The sequence below is a fragment of the Symphalangus syndactylus genome, chromosome 18, assembly GCF_028878055.3.
Source record: "Symphalangus syndactylus isolate Jambi chromosome 18, NHGRI_mSymSyn1-v2.1_pri, whole genome shotgun sequence".
Classification (NCBI taxonomy): Eukaryota; Metazoa; Chordata; class Mammalia; order Primates; family Hylobatidae; genus Symphalangus; species Symphalangus syndactylus.
The window spans coordinates 111,175,761-111,190,986 of record NC_072440.2 but is presented as its reverse complement, the minus strand read 5'-3'; the positions used below and the strand labels follow the sequence as shown (position 1 = coordinate 111,190,986).

The following is a 15,226-nucleotide window of genomic DNA, read 5'->3' as shown; positions in this document are numbered from 1 at the left end:
CACGTTCTGGTCCCGTCTCCTTCCTTCCAGACTTAAGCTGCTGTTGCTGCCAAGGTGCACTCATTCCGGTGCCCCCTCAGTGCCCCTGTGCCGTCTCATCAGCCTCCTGAGTAACTGGGATTACAGGCACGTCCCACCACACCCAGCTAATTTGTTTTACATTTCTATGTAGTAACGAAGTACTGATATACGCTACGACACAGATGAAACTTGAAAATATTCGAAGAGAGAGAAACCAGATGGAAGAGACCTCATGTTGTGTGATCCCATTCACATGAAATATCCTGCATAGGTCAATCCACAGAGACTGAAAGTAGATTTGCATTTCCTAGCGATGGGAAATTGGGACTGACTGCTAATGGGCACAGGGTTTGTTTCTGGGGTAATGGAAATGTTCTAAAATTAGCAGTGATGGTTGCACAACTCTGTGAATACGGTAAAAATCTGAATTTTAAATTTAAAAATGGTGGGCTGTATAGTATGTGAATTATATATAATTAAAGTAATTATTAAATAGAAGTAGGTACTGACAGCATTGCTTGTGACAGGTGGAAGGGTGACCTGAAATGAAGTGTCATCAACACCAAAGTGAAACAACGGCAGGCAGGGTCCTAACAACGGAACAACGCTGCAGCAGGACCATGGGCGGGACACAGGAGCACGGTGGATTGATATGACCAAGAACTTCTTAAGCAAAACCGCAAAAGCCAAATAAGTAGGCCAGATTACACTGTACAGCAGTGAATAAATGTAACCGAGAAATGACAGATTACAAAATGTTCCTAAAGTCTAAAAATGATAACGAAATTACACACACACACACGCACACACATACACATATATCAGGAATCTGTAGCAAATCTACAAGATAAATGAATAAGCCCAAATTTTAGATAGCCCAAAAATATAAACAGGTATAGGCAAGGGAACTCAGGTAACGGGTAATTGGGACGCTTTCAATTGTTCCCTAACTTATTTGATACATTTAAATTTACATAATGATAAGATATCCTTTATGCCCAAGATGTCTGCAAAAGTAAAATAAGAATCATGCCAAGAATTGGCCAGTTTCCTCATGTTTCTGAATTAAGAAGGACAACATGTAGTTTTCACCATTAAGTATATTATCTGTGGGTTGTTTGCAAATGCTCTTAAACAGTTTGAGGTAGTTACTTTGTATCTACCTCATTGGTAGATACACCAAGGGTGTATCGACCCTTGGTCACTGTGTTAGATCATTCTTGTGTCACTATAAAGAAATATCTGATAAAAGAGGTTTATTTGGCTCACAGTTCTACAGGTTGTGCGAGCATGGCACTGACATCTGCCTAGATTCTGGGGAAGGCTCAGGAATCTTCCAATCGTGGCGAAATGCAAAGCCGGGGCAGTCATGTCACATGGTGGGAATGGGAGTGAGAGAGGGGAGAGATGTCACACACTTTTAAACAGTCAGATCTTGAGAGGACTCACTCACTATTGCAAGAACAGCACCAAGAGGATGGCACTAAACCACTTATGAGAAATATGCACCCATGATCCAATTGCCTCCACCAGGTTCCATCTCCAACATTGGAGATTACACCTCAACATGAGATTTAGAGCAAACAGCATCCCAGTTGGTACTGTAGCCTCAGACAATTGTGATGCTAAACAGTGGCCACTGACTGCTTTTGACAGATGCCCTGGGAGGGTGTTGTCCTGCAGTGGAAGCTCTGAGTCAGGTCAACAAAGACAAGTCCAGAGAGTAGAGCCTTCCAGGGAGCTGCTGGTCAGATCTAATTCTGACAGTTTTTTGGAGATGGGACTTTTGGAGAAACTCCACAAATGCCTGTCCCTTCTTCAAGGGCTGCTATGTTACCTGTGGCACAGTTATTACAGCTGTGAGACCGCTGGTGTTGAAGGCTGCTGCAGAGCTGTGGAGACTGCGATAGAAACAGGGTATGTTAAAATATCATAAAGCTTACTCTTCTTCCCAGCGTTCAGATACTTTGCTTAATAAAATCTCCTGTGATCACTGCTAGCCTTTGATCAACTTTTGGAGTCCTGAAAAAGTTGTGGCTAACAATTTTTGCCAGTCTGCTCTCTTGCTTTTGTGGAGGTCTGGATTGACTTTGGAGTAGAAGTTCCCTGTGGACCTGTGGAAAGGCTTCTCATACCCCAAGACTGAGATTACTGTGTTGTAGGAGACACTCACAGGCATTTTCACAAAGTAACTCAAGATTGTTTGGCTTAGTTACTGGTCCAGCCTGTGCTCCCTGCAGTAACACATGAGTGTTTCCAGTTTCTTCCTATCCCCCCTAGAAACTGATTTTTTTAAATGGATGTGTTAAGTATAGTGATTTCATAAAACTTGAAATATTATTTTCTTCTTTCTTATCTTTTATTTCTCTTTTTAAAAATATATTTTTAACTTTTATGTTTAGAGGTACACATGCAGGTTTGTATATAGGTAAACTCGTGTCACAGGGGTTTGTTGTACAGATTTTTGTCACCCAGGTATTAAACCCAGTACCCGATAGCTTTTTTTTTCTGATCTTCTCCCTCCTCTTACCCTGCACCTTCAAGTGGGTCCAGTGTCTTTGTGTTCATGTGTTCTCATCATTTAGCTCCCACTTATAAGTGGCCTTCTGTTCTTGGGTTAGTTTGCTTGGAATAATGGCCTCCAGCTCCATCCATATTCCTACAAAAAAAAAATTGATCTCATTCTTTTTAATGGCCGCATAGTATTCCATGGTGTATATGTACAACATTTTCTTTATCCAATCTACCATTGATGAGTATTTGGTTGATTCCATATCTTTGCTATTGTGAATAGTGCTGCATTGAACATATGCATGCATGCATCTTTATAATAGAATGATTTATATTTCTTTGGGTATATACCCAGTAATGCAACGGCTGGGTCAAATGGTAGTTCTGTTTTTCGATCTTTGAGGAATCACCACACTGCCTTCCGCAATGGTTGAACTAATTTACACTTCCACGAACAGGGTATAAGTGTTCCCTTTGCTCTGCAACATCACCAGCATCTGTTATTTTGTAAGTTTTTAATAGTAGCCATTCTGACTGGTGTGAGATCGTATCTCATTGTGATTTTGATTTGCATTTCTCTAATGATCAGCAATCTTGAGCATTTTTTCATTAGATACCTACAAAGAGAGTTAGATTCCCACACAATAATAATGGGAGACTTCAACACTCCACTGATAGTATTAGATCATTGAGGCAGAAAATTAACAAAGACATTAAGGACCTGAATTTAGTACTGGACCAAATGGATCTGATGGACCTCTAAACAACTTTCCACCCAACCACAATAGAATATTCTTCTCATCACCACATGGTGCATACTCTAAAACTGACCACACAATAGGACATAAAACAATCCTCAAAAAATGCTAAACAACTGAAATCACACCAATCACTCTCTCAACCACAGTGCAATAAAAATGGAAGCCAAGACTTAAAACATCACTCAAAGCCATGCAATTACATGGAAATTAAACAACTACTCCTGAATGACTTTTGGGTAAATAATGAAATTAAGGCAGAAAACAAGAAGTTCTTTGAAACTAATGAGAACAAAGATACAACAATCCTTTATCTTCATTCAGTGCATTGCTTCCTTTGTTATTGTTCCTCCAAGTCAAGGAGCATTCAATATTGTATTTGCTGAGTGTCTGAGGCTATTCTCTCATCAAGGACTGGAATTCTGTTGCTCCGTGACAGGCAGGCAGAGTCTGACTGGCAATGATTGTCTGTAATTGATCCTGGCGGTGCTCTATGGTGCTGTAGAATGAGTATCATAAAATGTATTGAGGGTTACTTTCAAGATTCTTAATCTTGTCATCTGAATCTTTTATACCTCTACTTATTTCCCTCCATTTGTTTTATCAAGGGATGGGCCAAAAAGGACTGGAACCAACTCTCCAACTGCAGTTCTAAAGATGCTCATTGTGTACTTCAGCGGCCGGTGTTTTCTTTGGAATGCTTGCTGGGTTTGCGTATGGTGTTGATTGTTGATTGCTATATCATCTTGATTTATTGTTCATTTCACCAGTGTTTAGTTGTTCTCATGGGTTTTGTTTTTGTTGCTGGAAAACCTATTTAAACAGTTTTAAATGGACACGATTCTCCTTTTGGGGTTCATATTTGCCCACTTTATATATCTAAAGTCTTTTATTTTCAACTCTTGTATATTTGCATTTATCTTTAGTGTGTTTTTGTCTTTATTTTGTCTGCACATCTTATCTGAAGGGGATGGAGATGGAACATGAGTATTTGTCTACATGGGAAATCTATTTTTTTCCAAAATAAACAATTACATTGTCTACCAATAATGATATTTTCCTTTCTTTACAAATCATTAAACATCATAATTCTATTTCCTACCTTATTAATTTGACTGGGATTTTTCTGTAACCATGTTGAATGGTAGTGATGATAGTGGAAATATGTTTAAACTCTTTGCCATCTGTTAATAGGATCATAAGATTTTTGTCTCTTGATTTTCCTAGGTGATTTTTAACTTAACGGTTTATTAGCATCAGCTTCTGCTGACAGAACTCCTCATATATTTGGTGTTACTCTTTCATTGTACTTGTAAATTATATTTTCTTGGGGAGAAAGAGATATTCTACTTATATTAAAAGGAGAGATTTGTTCTTCATTTATTTCTTTTCTATATTTGTCACGTTTTTCTTTGTTGTTTTTCAAACGTAGCAGGAATCACTTCTTATCTATACTCTGATATTCTTTACAAGGCATAGTATTTTTTTCTCAAATGTTTAGAATTCATCTATAATCAGTCTTCGCCTTGAGTCTAAAAGTGACTCTGATAAATTTCTAAGATCTCATATTATTTCAAAACCTACTTAAGTTTTGATAATTTAATTTTTCAAAGAAAATTGACACTTTAATTAAAATGGTACATAGCCTAGTCACACTCTCACTGTGGTTTTTAATTTGATTCTATGTTTCTATGGCAGGTTATTTTACCCATATTCCTTTCTGCCTTGGTTTATAAAAGTGACATTTTCTTAAGTGGTGTTACAACATTAAATTAGAAATGTAATAAAGTATTTTTAATAATGGTTTTATTTGTTATCATTGTTCTGTGATTTTTCCAGCTGATCCCCCAATTGTGCTAATTATGTTGTTAAAATATGCACCAATTTAAATCTCACTGTCTGCAATATTCCCCTTATCAAAGGTAAACAAGACCTTGCCTAGCGTTTGTCTTGAGCTTAGTTCTTTCAGAGACACCGTGTTTCTCTCTCTGCATCTTATTAGCCTGGTGAGAACAGGGCATTCATCCTATAGTGTCTGTCACCATGTGAGAGACTCAGGAGCCTGGGTTGTGCCCACATCATGTGCTGCCAGACCTGGAGGTGAGGGCAGTGTGGGTCGACTCAGCTCCCAGGGGCACCTGTGCCTTGCAGGTGCCTGCCTGAAGTTCACTGGTCCCTGGAGCACAAGCAAAGTAGAAACCCGCCAAGTCAGAGCGGCTTGCAGCTGCATGCTGCCATTTCTGTGGCCAAGTGGGGACGTTCCGCCAGCACTCAGGGCTCTCCATCTGCATTCTGCTTCTCTCTGTGGTGCAGAGCCCACAACAGGTCAAAACCTGACCCAGAGCCAGCTGGACCATGTCTGGGTCCTTTGGGACACCAAGGCAGTGGGGGCTAACGCCCGAGGCTACTCCTCGCCCCATGCCTCCCTGCCTCTGAAGGAGGAATCCACATCCCCAGGCTATGCTGCCATAGCTCTGGCCCACAGATCTGAGCCGGACTTGGATTTAAAGGGTGTGATTCAGTGTATTTATTATATTCACAGAGTTGTGCAGCCTTTGGCACAATAGGTGTTAGACCATTTTCATCACCCCAGAAAGAAGCCATTTACAGCCATTTTGCATGCTCCTTGCCCAAGTCCCTGGCCACCAGGGACCTGCTTTTTGCCTCTCTGGATTTGCGGCTTCTGAGGCTTTATATACACAGAATCATAGGACGTCTGGTGCTTTATATACACAGAATCATAGGACGTCTGGTCTTTTGTGTTTGGGTTCTTCTACTTCACATCATGTTTTGGGGGTTCATTTTTGCTGTTTGCATGAATCAGTTCTTCATTTCCTTTGTTTGCTGAATAATATTCCATTTTATGGCTACAACATGTTATTTATCCACTCATCAGGGATGGACTTTCTGGTTGTCTTTAAGCTTGGCTATTATGAATCCTGAGGCTGTGGATGGTGCTGTTCAAGCTTTGGTGTGGACCTGAGTTTCTGCTTCTCTTGGGTATATACTCGGGTGGGCTTGCAATGTCACATGGTCACTCTGCTTCTCATCTGTGGAAGAGTTTTCAGACTGTTTTCCAAAACAACTGTGGCATTTTGTATTCCTCCCAGTGGTATATGAAGGTTCCCTCACGTCTGAGCAATTATGTATCAGTTGTCAAAACCTGGCCCTACTTTTGGTCAGAGGTGTTTGCTTAACTTTGGTTCCACTTGATCATCTTTACAAATAAAATTCATGGCCTCATGATCAATTTCATACTTGGTATTCTTTTAAAGCTGAACTGCTGTCAGTATTCAATAAGGAAGGTATCTGTGTATTCTTTATTTCCATAATACATTTTGGGCAAGATTCATTTTCTGTAACCACATTCTCACAGAATGAACCTAGGAGTTTCTACTTTCAGATTGGCAAAAATAAAGCCCACAGCTAATTGTAGGGGAAAATGTAATCCCGGAATATCTGAACTTGTATATGAAACGAACAGTGACTTCTCAAAGTATTGTGTCATGGACCCGAGGAAGCTCCGTCTTCCTTGAAGTCATAGCCCCTCCCACAGTTCTCTCTTCCTTTTGTTCATGTTTGGCAGCATCCAAATTAACCTTTTCTGCCATTTTCCTTTTAAATAAGTTAAAATTCAAAGAAATTCAACATGGATAAGATCAATCTTAGCTATTATTCGAGAGGATTTATCTTCTAAAGAACTTGCTTGTAAAATATTAACTGTATAATTGTTTTGACATGTGGAACTCAAGTTCAAGTTCACCTTTGTAACAGTTTTGCAGATGGTTCAAGTGAGCATGAAAAGCCTGGTAAATCAAGTAACTAAAGTTTTTATTATTTAAAGGAAAGCTAGAAGCCTAGTCCTAATTTAATTTCACAGTCAAATGTGGCATCTAATGAAATATGTGGCACATTGGGAAGATTTAGATACACTGCCTGTTTTTCATCCTTTTCCACCTGCAGTTTATTCTTCCCAAATGAGCTCATATTGTTATGCTTCTACCTTTTTTTATAAGAACAACATCTTTATTCAAAAACATGCATCTTGGCCACATCTTCCACTTTGCAAATCTGTAAGTTTATACGGAGTGTGCTTAAAGCTCCCACAGACTCATTTCTGAAGGTGATAGTATCTTTTATACAGTAATTAGGGTCTGTCTTTAATTCTGCATTTTGAAACCAATGATAAAAATTCCCAGTTAAGGTATATAAAGAAATGTTTTGACAACTTCAACAGTAGTTGTCTGAGTGACTGACAGTTGATTTTTAGTAATGATAAATAGCAATTCCTTTATTTTCTTGTGATAGTTTTAATGCATTCTATGACTCTGAAATATGTGTACAAGCCTTTCCTTCCATTTTTTCTCACAATTAGATTGCATTTTAAATACAGTTTAAGCAGGTAGATGTCTATTTTAAATAACATTGAAATGCTTTCTGTGTGTCAAATTCAAGTTATTCAAATGTTATGCCATTTTATTAAAAAGCCTTTTGATCTTTGTGACTTATTTCAGCATTCCATTTTTACAAAAATAGGAGTAATTCAACAGCATGAAGTTCTAACGTTATTTTTCTTTGAAAATGCCCCCTAAGTAGGTCATTACTGACTCGTCTTCCTTGTTTTCTTTGAGGGCCATCAATCTTGGGGGGATGGCAGAATCAATCTCTTTTTATCAGACACTGGTATGGCACTGCATCATCATGACTGACATTTGGCTCTCTACAAATTTTAAAGCCAAGTCATAAAAGACCTATTTATTGACATTTTTTTCTGGATTATGGAAAAATATAAGCGCTGCTCCTAATAGCACCACTGGGAAGCTGTGTGTGCAGCTGCTCCTGATAACACCACTGGGAAGCTGTGTGTGCAGCCTCACTTCAGGGCTGTAGCCCTGCTCTGGAAGGGTTGGGGGGGACCTGTTTAACCTTCTCCATCTTTCTGCAGACAGGAGGCTGGCAGCTGTCCTGGGCACACACTGTGAACCTCTGGGCTCCTTTTGGCTCTGAGCAGATGGGACACGCTGGGATTGAGCTGGCTGTCAGAGGGCTTCAGTTGAAAGAGAAGGTCTCTGGGGTCAGGCATTCCTTATTCTTATACCAGATCTGCTTCGCAAGATTGGCCTGTGTAGGTCACATGAGCACTCGGGCCTCTGTCCTCACCTGCAGCTCCTTTCCAGGCATGCTTGTGGTGGCTGCCGCTTAACGCCTGCATCAGTCTCTTACAGTCAATTGTTGTCAACTTGCCTGTCCCATAGAATCACCTGCAGGCAGGATAAATTCCTGCACCCCACCCCGATGACACCAGAGTCCCTGCGGGCAGAACCCAGGCATGGGGAGTTTTGAAGCTTCCCAGGCCATTCCACCGGGGACTCCAGTTTGAGAACCTCTTCTCTGGCCCTCACCTGCTCGCCTCCCTATGGCCTAAACCTCTCCTCGGATTCCGGCTCCCATGGCCCTCTCTCCTCCTGTCTTTCCCCAGTTTTCCCCTTCCCGCCACCACTGCTTTCAGCACCTTGGCCTGCCCAGCCCCACCTTTGCACTGAGCGGCTCCAAGGCTCTGAGTTCCTCTGGCCTCCAGGGAAAGTCAGTAAAGTTCAGGGGTCCTTCTGGATGGAGTTTCTGCTGGCCATTGCCGAAATCCACATTGATCTAACAAGCACATTAACCTGCTGATAATAGAAAAACTTTGCTTCCTGAAACGTGAATTGCCCTTTTTCATGCTTCAAACAAAAACCAATTTAGATATTTTTCCTTAACATCATACCTGACGATATGAAGCATTTCAAAAGACGTAATGAAGAAACCTCATTTCTGAAGAGGCTAAAACCCATAATGACAGTGTAGGTAGCAGAATAACTAAATCCTCCCTGTCCTGCCACCCTTGATGTTTGATATTAATTATGCTTCAAAAATATGCCTGTGTGATGGAGCCCGGCTGTGCCGTCAGAGCAGCCGTTTGATTTCTGAGTTTGCTTCGTATTCAGTTTACTTTTTCTGTCCAGTGGAAGCAGCGAAGCCCTCAGTCAAGTGAATCAGATGGCTTTTTGGTGGAGGCTAATGTTAAATTCCGGGACTGGCAGAGAAAAGGGAATACCCTTTGTCAGGCACATGCTAAGGTGTGTGATTCCTTTTCAGAGGGAAAGTGGCCTCTCTGTATCCATCCTGCAGCATGTTACATACATATCCTGTACTTTCTAGGGTGAATTCTCACTGTGTGTGCTGCAGACACCTTCACCTGCAGTTTTGTTTGTGTTGTTCCCAGTGCGGTGCTTACTGTAAAGAACAGTTAACCGTAGTTGGATTCGACAGCCTTTACCACATGGTGTTTGCTTTTTCTGCCTGCAAGGAAACTTTGCTAAGTCCCAACAGTCAGGAAGATCTTTATTTTAAAAGCTTTCAACTTAAAGTCTTTAACATGTCTAGACTTAAGTAAGGATCCAATTTACTGTTTTTGTTGTTGTTGTTTTTTCATGTGTATAATCAATTGCCCCAGGACAGTTTATTTTTATTCCTAGCCGATATAGTTTGGATATTTGTCCCCGCCAAATCTCAAGTTGAATTGTGATCTGCAATGTTGGAGGTGGAGCCTGGTGGGAGGTGTTTGGGTCATGGGCACCGAATCGTGGCTTGGTGCTGTCCTCCTGGTAGTGAGTGAATTCTCACGAGATCTGGTTGAGTAAACATGAGCAGCACCTCCCCTCCCACTGCCTGTCTCTTGTTCGTGCTCTGCCTTCACCTTCTGCTGTGAGTCAAAGCTCCCTGAGGCCTCCCCAGAAGCCGAGCAATGCTGGTGCCGTGCTTCCTGCACAGCCTGCAGAGCTGTGGGCCGGTTAACTTCGTTTCCTCATAAACTACCCAGTCTCAGGTATTTCTTTATAGCAAGGCAAGAACAGCCTAACACACTAGCCGTCAGCAATACCTGTCAAAATCAAGTCTCCTTGGAATTATGGGGCTGATTCAGGGCCCTCTGTTCTGTTCTTTTGGTTGATTTTCTAAGCCTGCACCATCTTTTTCCCAGAGTTCCAGTTATTATGACTTAATAATACCATATTTCTTCAGTTCTAAGATGCCATTAACATTTACATACACCATTATTTTATGTAACACTACAAAGAACTAAGGCTACAAATGAAATTTGAAACATCTGTTATATGATAGAACTTGATTTCACAGATGCTGAATTATGAATGCATATTATTAGAACGAATGACAGATATCAAATTTTCTTTTTTTAAATGGTGGATTAGCTCCTCTTGGGACGTTACATTTCCTTAAATTTTAGGGCCTTTTTTTGTCAAGTTTCAAACTAATTCATGCTGTGATGGGAATTACACTGACTCTATCAATCAATTTTGGGACATTTGCCATCATTTTATTGCCTCTTCTTATTCACAAATATTTCTCAATTTAACTAGTATTTCTTTAATGATTTTCTTTCTTTTCTTTCCAACTTTTATTTTAGGTTCAGGGGTACATGTGCAGGTATGTTAGAGGGGTAAGTTTTGTGTCATGGGGGTTTGGTGTACAGCTTATTTTGTCGCCCAGGTAATAATAGTACTCTTTTCGATTCTTACCTTTCTCGTACTCTCCACCCTCAAGTAAGACCCATGTCTGTTGTTCCCTTCTTTGTGTCCATATGTACTCTGTATTTAGCTCCCGCTTACAAATGAGAATATCCAGTGTTTGGTTTTCTGTTCCTGTGTTAATTCACTTACGATAATGGCCTCCAGCTCCATCCATGTTGCTGTGAAGCACAGGATTTCATCATTTTTATGACTGCATAGTATTCCATGGTGTACATGGACCACATTTTCTTTATCTGCTCCACCGTTGATGGGCATCTAGGTTAATTTCATGTCTTTGCCATCGTGAATAGTGCTGGGATGAGGATAGACATGCATGTGTCTTTATGGTGGAATGATTTGCATTCCCTTGTGCATATACCTGGTAATAGGATTGCTGGGTTGAATGGTAATGTGATTTTAAGTAACTTGAGAAGTCTACAGACTCCTTTCCACAGTTACTGAACTAATTTGGATCCCCACCAGCAGTGTGTACCTGTACCCTTTCCTCTACAACTTTGCTGGCATCTGTTGTTTTGTAACTTTTTAATAATAGCCATTCTGACAGCTGTGAGATGATATCTTGCTGTGGTTTTGATTTGCATTTCTCTAATGATTAGTGATGTTGCCCATTGTTTCATGTGCTTTTTGGCCACATATACATCTTTTTTTGAGAAGTGCCTGTTCATGTCCTTTGCCCATTTTGTAATGAGGTTGTTTGTTGCGTTTGTTAGATTTGTTGAAGTTTCCTATGGATTCTGGATATTATACCCTTATCGGATGCATAGTTTGCAAATATTTTATCCCATCCTGTAGGTTGTCTATTCACTCTGTTGATAGTTTCTTTTGCCCTGAAGACACTCTTTAGCTTAATTAGGTACCATTTGTCAACTTTTGTTTCTGTTGCAATTGCATTTGGAGTTTTTATAATGAAGTCTTTGCTAGGCCCCGTGTCCAGAATAGTATTTCCAAGTTTCTTCTAGGATTTTTATAGTTTTTTTAAATTTAAGTCTTTAATCCATCTTGAGTTGATTTTTGTATGTGGTAAAAGGAAGAGATCCAGTTTCAGTCTTCTGCATATGGCTAGCCAGTTATCCCAGCACCATTTACTGAATAGGAGGTTCTTTCCCCATTGCTTGTTACTGTTGACTTTGTTGAAGATCAGATGCTTTTAGGTTGGTGGCTTTGTTTCTGGGTTCTCTAATTTGTCCCATTGGTCTGTGTGTCTGTTTTTGTAACAGTACTATGCTATTTTAGTTACTATAACCTTGTAGTATAGTTAGAAGTCAGGTCATGTGATGCCCCCAGGTTTGTTCTTTTTGCTTACAATTGCTTTGGCTATTTAGGCTCTATTTGGTTTCCTATGAATTTTATAATTGGTTTTACTAATTCTGTGAAAAATATCATTGGTAGTTTGATGGGAATAACACTGAATCTGTAAATTGCTTTGGGCAGTATGGACATTTTAACAGTATTGATCCTTCTTATCCATGAGTGTGGAATCTTTTTTGTTTGTGTCATCTCTCGTTTCCTTCAGCAGCGTTTTGTAATTCTTATTGTAGGGAGCTTTCACCCCCCCAGTTAGCTGTATTCCTAGGTATTTTATTGTTTTTGTGGCTGTTGTGAATTTGGTTCTCAGCTTGGACATTAATGCTGTATAGAAATGCTACTAATTTTGCATATTGATTTTGTATTCTGAAACTTGGCTGAAGTTGTTTCTCAGATCTAGGAGCCTTTGGGCAGAGACAGTGAGATTTTCTAGATATAAAATCATACCATCTGTGAAAAGAGATAGGTTGACTCTTGCAAGCCTTGTATGTCTTTCTCTTGCCTGATTGCTTTGGCTAGGACTTCTAGTACTATGTTGAAAGGAGTGGTGAGAGGGGCATCCTTGACTTGTTCTAGTTCTCAAGGGAAATGCTTCTGGTTTTTGCTCATTCGGTGTGTTGTTGGCTGTGGGTTTGTCATAGATAGTTCTTAGATTCTGAGACAATTTCCTTCAATGCCTAGTTTGTTGAGGGTTTTTAAAATGCAAAGACGTTGAATTTTTATTGAAAGCTTTTTATTTGTTTATTGAGATGATCATACTTTTTTTGTTTTCAGTTATCTTCGTGTGATGAATTATATCAATTTATTTGCATATGTTGAACCAACCTTGCATCCCAGGGATAAAGCCTACTTGATAGTGGTGGATTACTTTTTTAATGTGCTGCTGGATTTAGTTTGCTAGTATTTTGTTGGGGATTTTTCCATCTGTGTTCATCAGGGATATTGGCCTGACGTTTTCTTTTTTTTGTTGTGTCACTGAGAGGTTTTGGTATGATGCTGGCTTCACAGTATGAGTTAGGAATCCCTCTGCCTCAATATTTTGGGAATAGTTTCCATAGCGTTGGTACCAGCTCTTATTTATACATCTGTTACAATTAGGGTGTGAATACATCTTATCTAATGCTTTTTCTGGTCAGTGTTTTTTTTCTTAATTATTAATATGAATTCAATTTTGGAACCTAATATTGGTATATTCAGGGTTTCAATTTCTTCCTGTTTCAATCTTGATAGATTGCATGTTTCCAGGAATGTATTAGTTTCTTCAGGGTTTTCTAGTTTGTGTGCATGGAGGTGTTCATAGTAGTTTCAGAGGGTTTTTTGTATTTCTGTGGAGATAGTGGTAATGTCCCCTTAGTCATTTCTGATTGTGTTTGTTTGGATCTTCTCTGTTACTTCTTTATTAGTCTATCTAGTGGTCTAACAATTTTATTTATTAAAAAAAACTTTTGGTTTCGTTCATCTCCTATGTTTTTCACATCTCAGTTTCATTCAGTTCAGCTCTGATTTTGCTTCTTTTTTCCTGCTAGCTTCGGGGCTTGTTTGCTCTTTCTTTTTTTCTTTTTTCTTTTCAAGGTGTGATGTTAGGTTCTTACTGTGAGATCTTTCTAACTTTTTGATTTGGGTGTTTAGTACCATAGGCTTTCCTCTTCACACTGCTTTAGCTTTGTCCCTGATTCTAGTATATCTTAGTTTTCATTAGTTTCAAAGAATTTCTTGATTTCTGACTTAATTTCATTATTTGCCCAAAAGCCATTCAGGGGCAGATTTTTTAATTTCAATGTTAAGTGTATGGTTTTGAGACATCTTGTTTATATTGATTTCTACTTATATTGTGCTGTAGTATGACAGCATGGATGGTATGGTTCAGGTTTTTTGAATTTGTTGAGAATTGCCTTAAGGCTGAGCATGTGGTTAATTTTAGAGTCTGTGCCATGTCCATATAAGGAGAATGTATTTTTCTTGTTGTGTGAAGTGTTCTGTAGATGTCTATTAGGTCTATTTGGTCAAGTGTTGAGTTTAAATCCTGAATATATTTGTTAGTATTCTGCCTCATTGATGTAGTACTATGAGTGGGGTGTTGAAATATCTCATTATTATTCCGTGGTTATCTGAAACTCTCTGTGAGTCTCTAAGAACTTGTTTTATGAATCTGGGTCCTTGAGTACTGGGTGCATATATATATATATATATTTAGGTAGTTAAGTCATCTTACTGAATTGAACTCTTCATTATTATGTAATGCCCTTCTTAGAACGTTTTGATCATTGTTTTTTAAAGTCTGCTTTGTCTGAAATAAGAATAGAAAACCCTGCTGTTTTCAGCTTGCTTCATAGATCTTTCTCTATTCATTTCCCCTGAGCCTATGGATGTCCTTGAATGTGAGATGGGTTCCTTAAAGACTGCATTTGTTTGGGTGTTGCTTTTTTTTTTTTTTTTTTTTTTTTTTTTTTTGAGACAGAGTCTCGCTCTGTCGCCCAGGCTTGAGTGCAGTGGTGCAATCTCGGTTCACTGCCAGCTCCACCTCCCGGGTTCACGCCATTCTCCTGCCTCAGCCTCTCCGAGTAGCTGGGACTACAGGCGCCCGCCACCACGCCCGGCTAATTTTTTGTATTTTTAGTAGAGACGGGGTTTCACCATGGTCTCGATCTCCTGACCTCGTGATCCGCCCGCCTCGGCTTCCCAAAGTGCTGGGATTACAAGCATGAGCCACCGCGCCTGGCCTGGGTGTTGCTTTTATCCAACTTGCCACTCTGTGTCTTTTTAATGGGACATTAGCCTGTTTACATTGAGGTTTAAGATTGATATGTGCTGGTTTGATCCTTTCATCGTGTTATTAGGTAGTTGTTATGTAGATTTGATTGAATAGTTGCTTTATAGTTCAATGGTCTGTGTATTTCAGTGTGTTTTTGTGGTGGCCAGTAACAACCCTTTGTTTCCATGTTTTGCACTTTTTTAAGGACCTCTTGTAAAGTAGATCTGGTGGTAACAAATTCCCTTGGCATTTGCTTTTCTGAAAAGGATTTTATTTCCCCTTCACTTATGAAG

At 39.6% G+C, this 15,226-nt stretch overlaps 1 protein-coding gene across 8 annotated transcripts in view; it reads left to right on the top strand.

Moving 5' to 3' along the window:
* The window catches only part of SNTG2 (syntrophin gamma 2), a 400,470-nt gene that overhangs the window by 80,264 nt on the left and 304,980 nt on the right, over positions 1-15,226 (top strand). The window contains exon 1 of one of the 8 annotated variants that reach the window (XM_063622869.1): positions 1,868-1,938. The exons of the other annotated variants lie outside the window; for them this stretch is intronic. The gene's annotated coding sequence lies outside the window, so the exon portion shown is untranslated. Of the gene's footprint in view, positions 1-1,867; positions 1,939-15,226 lie in introns of those variants that run through there. 8 annotated transcript variants of the gene reach the window in all.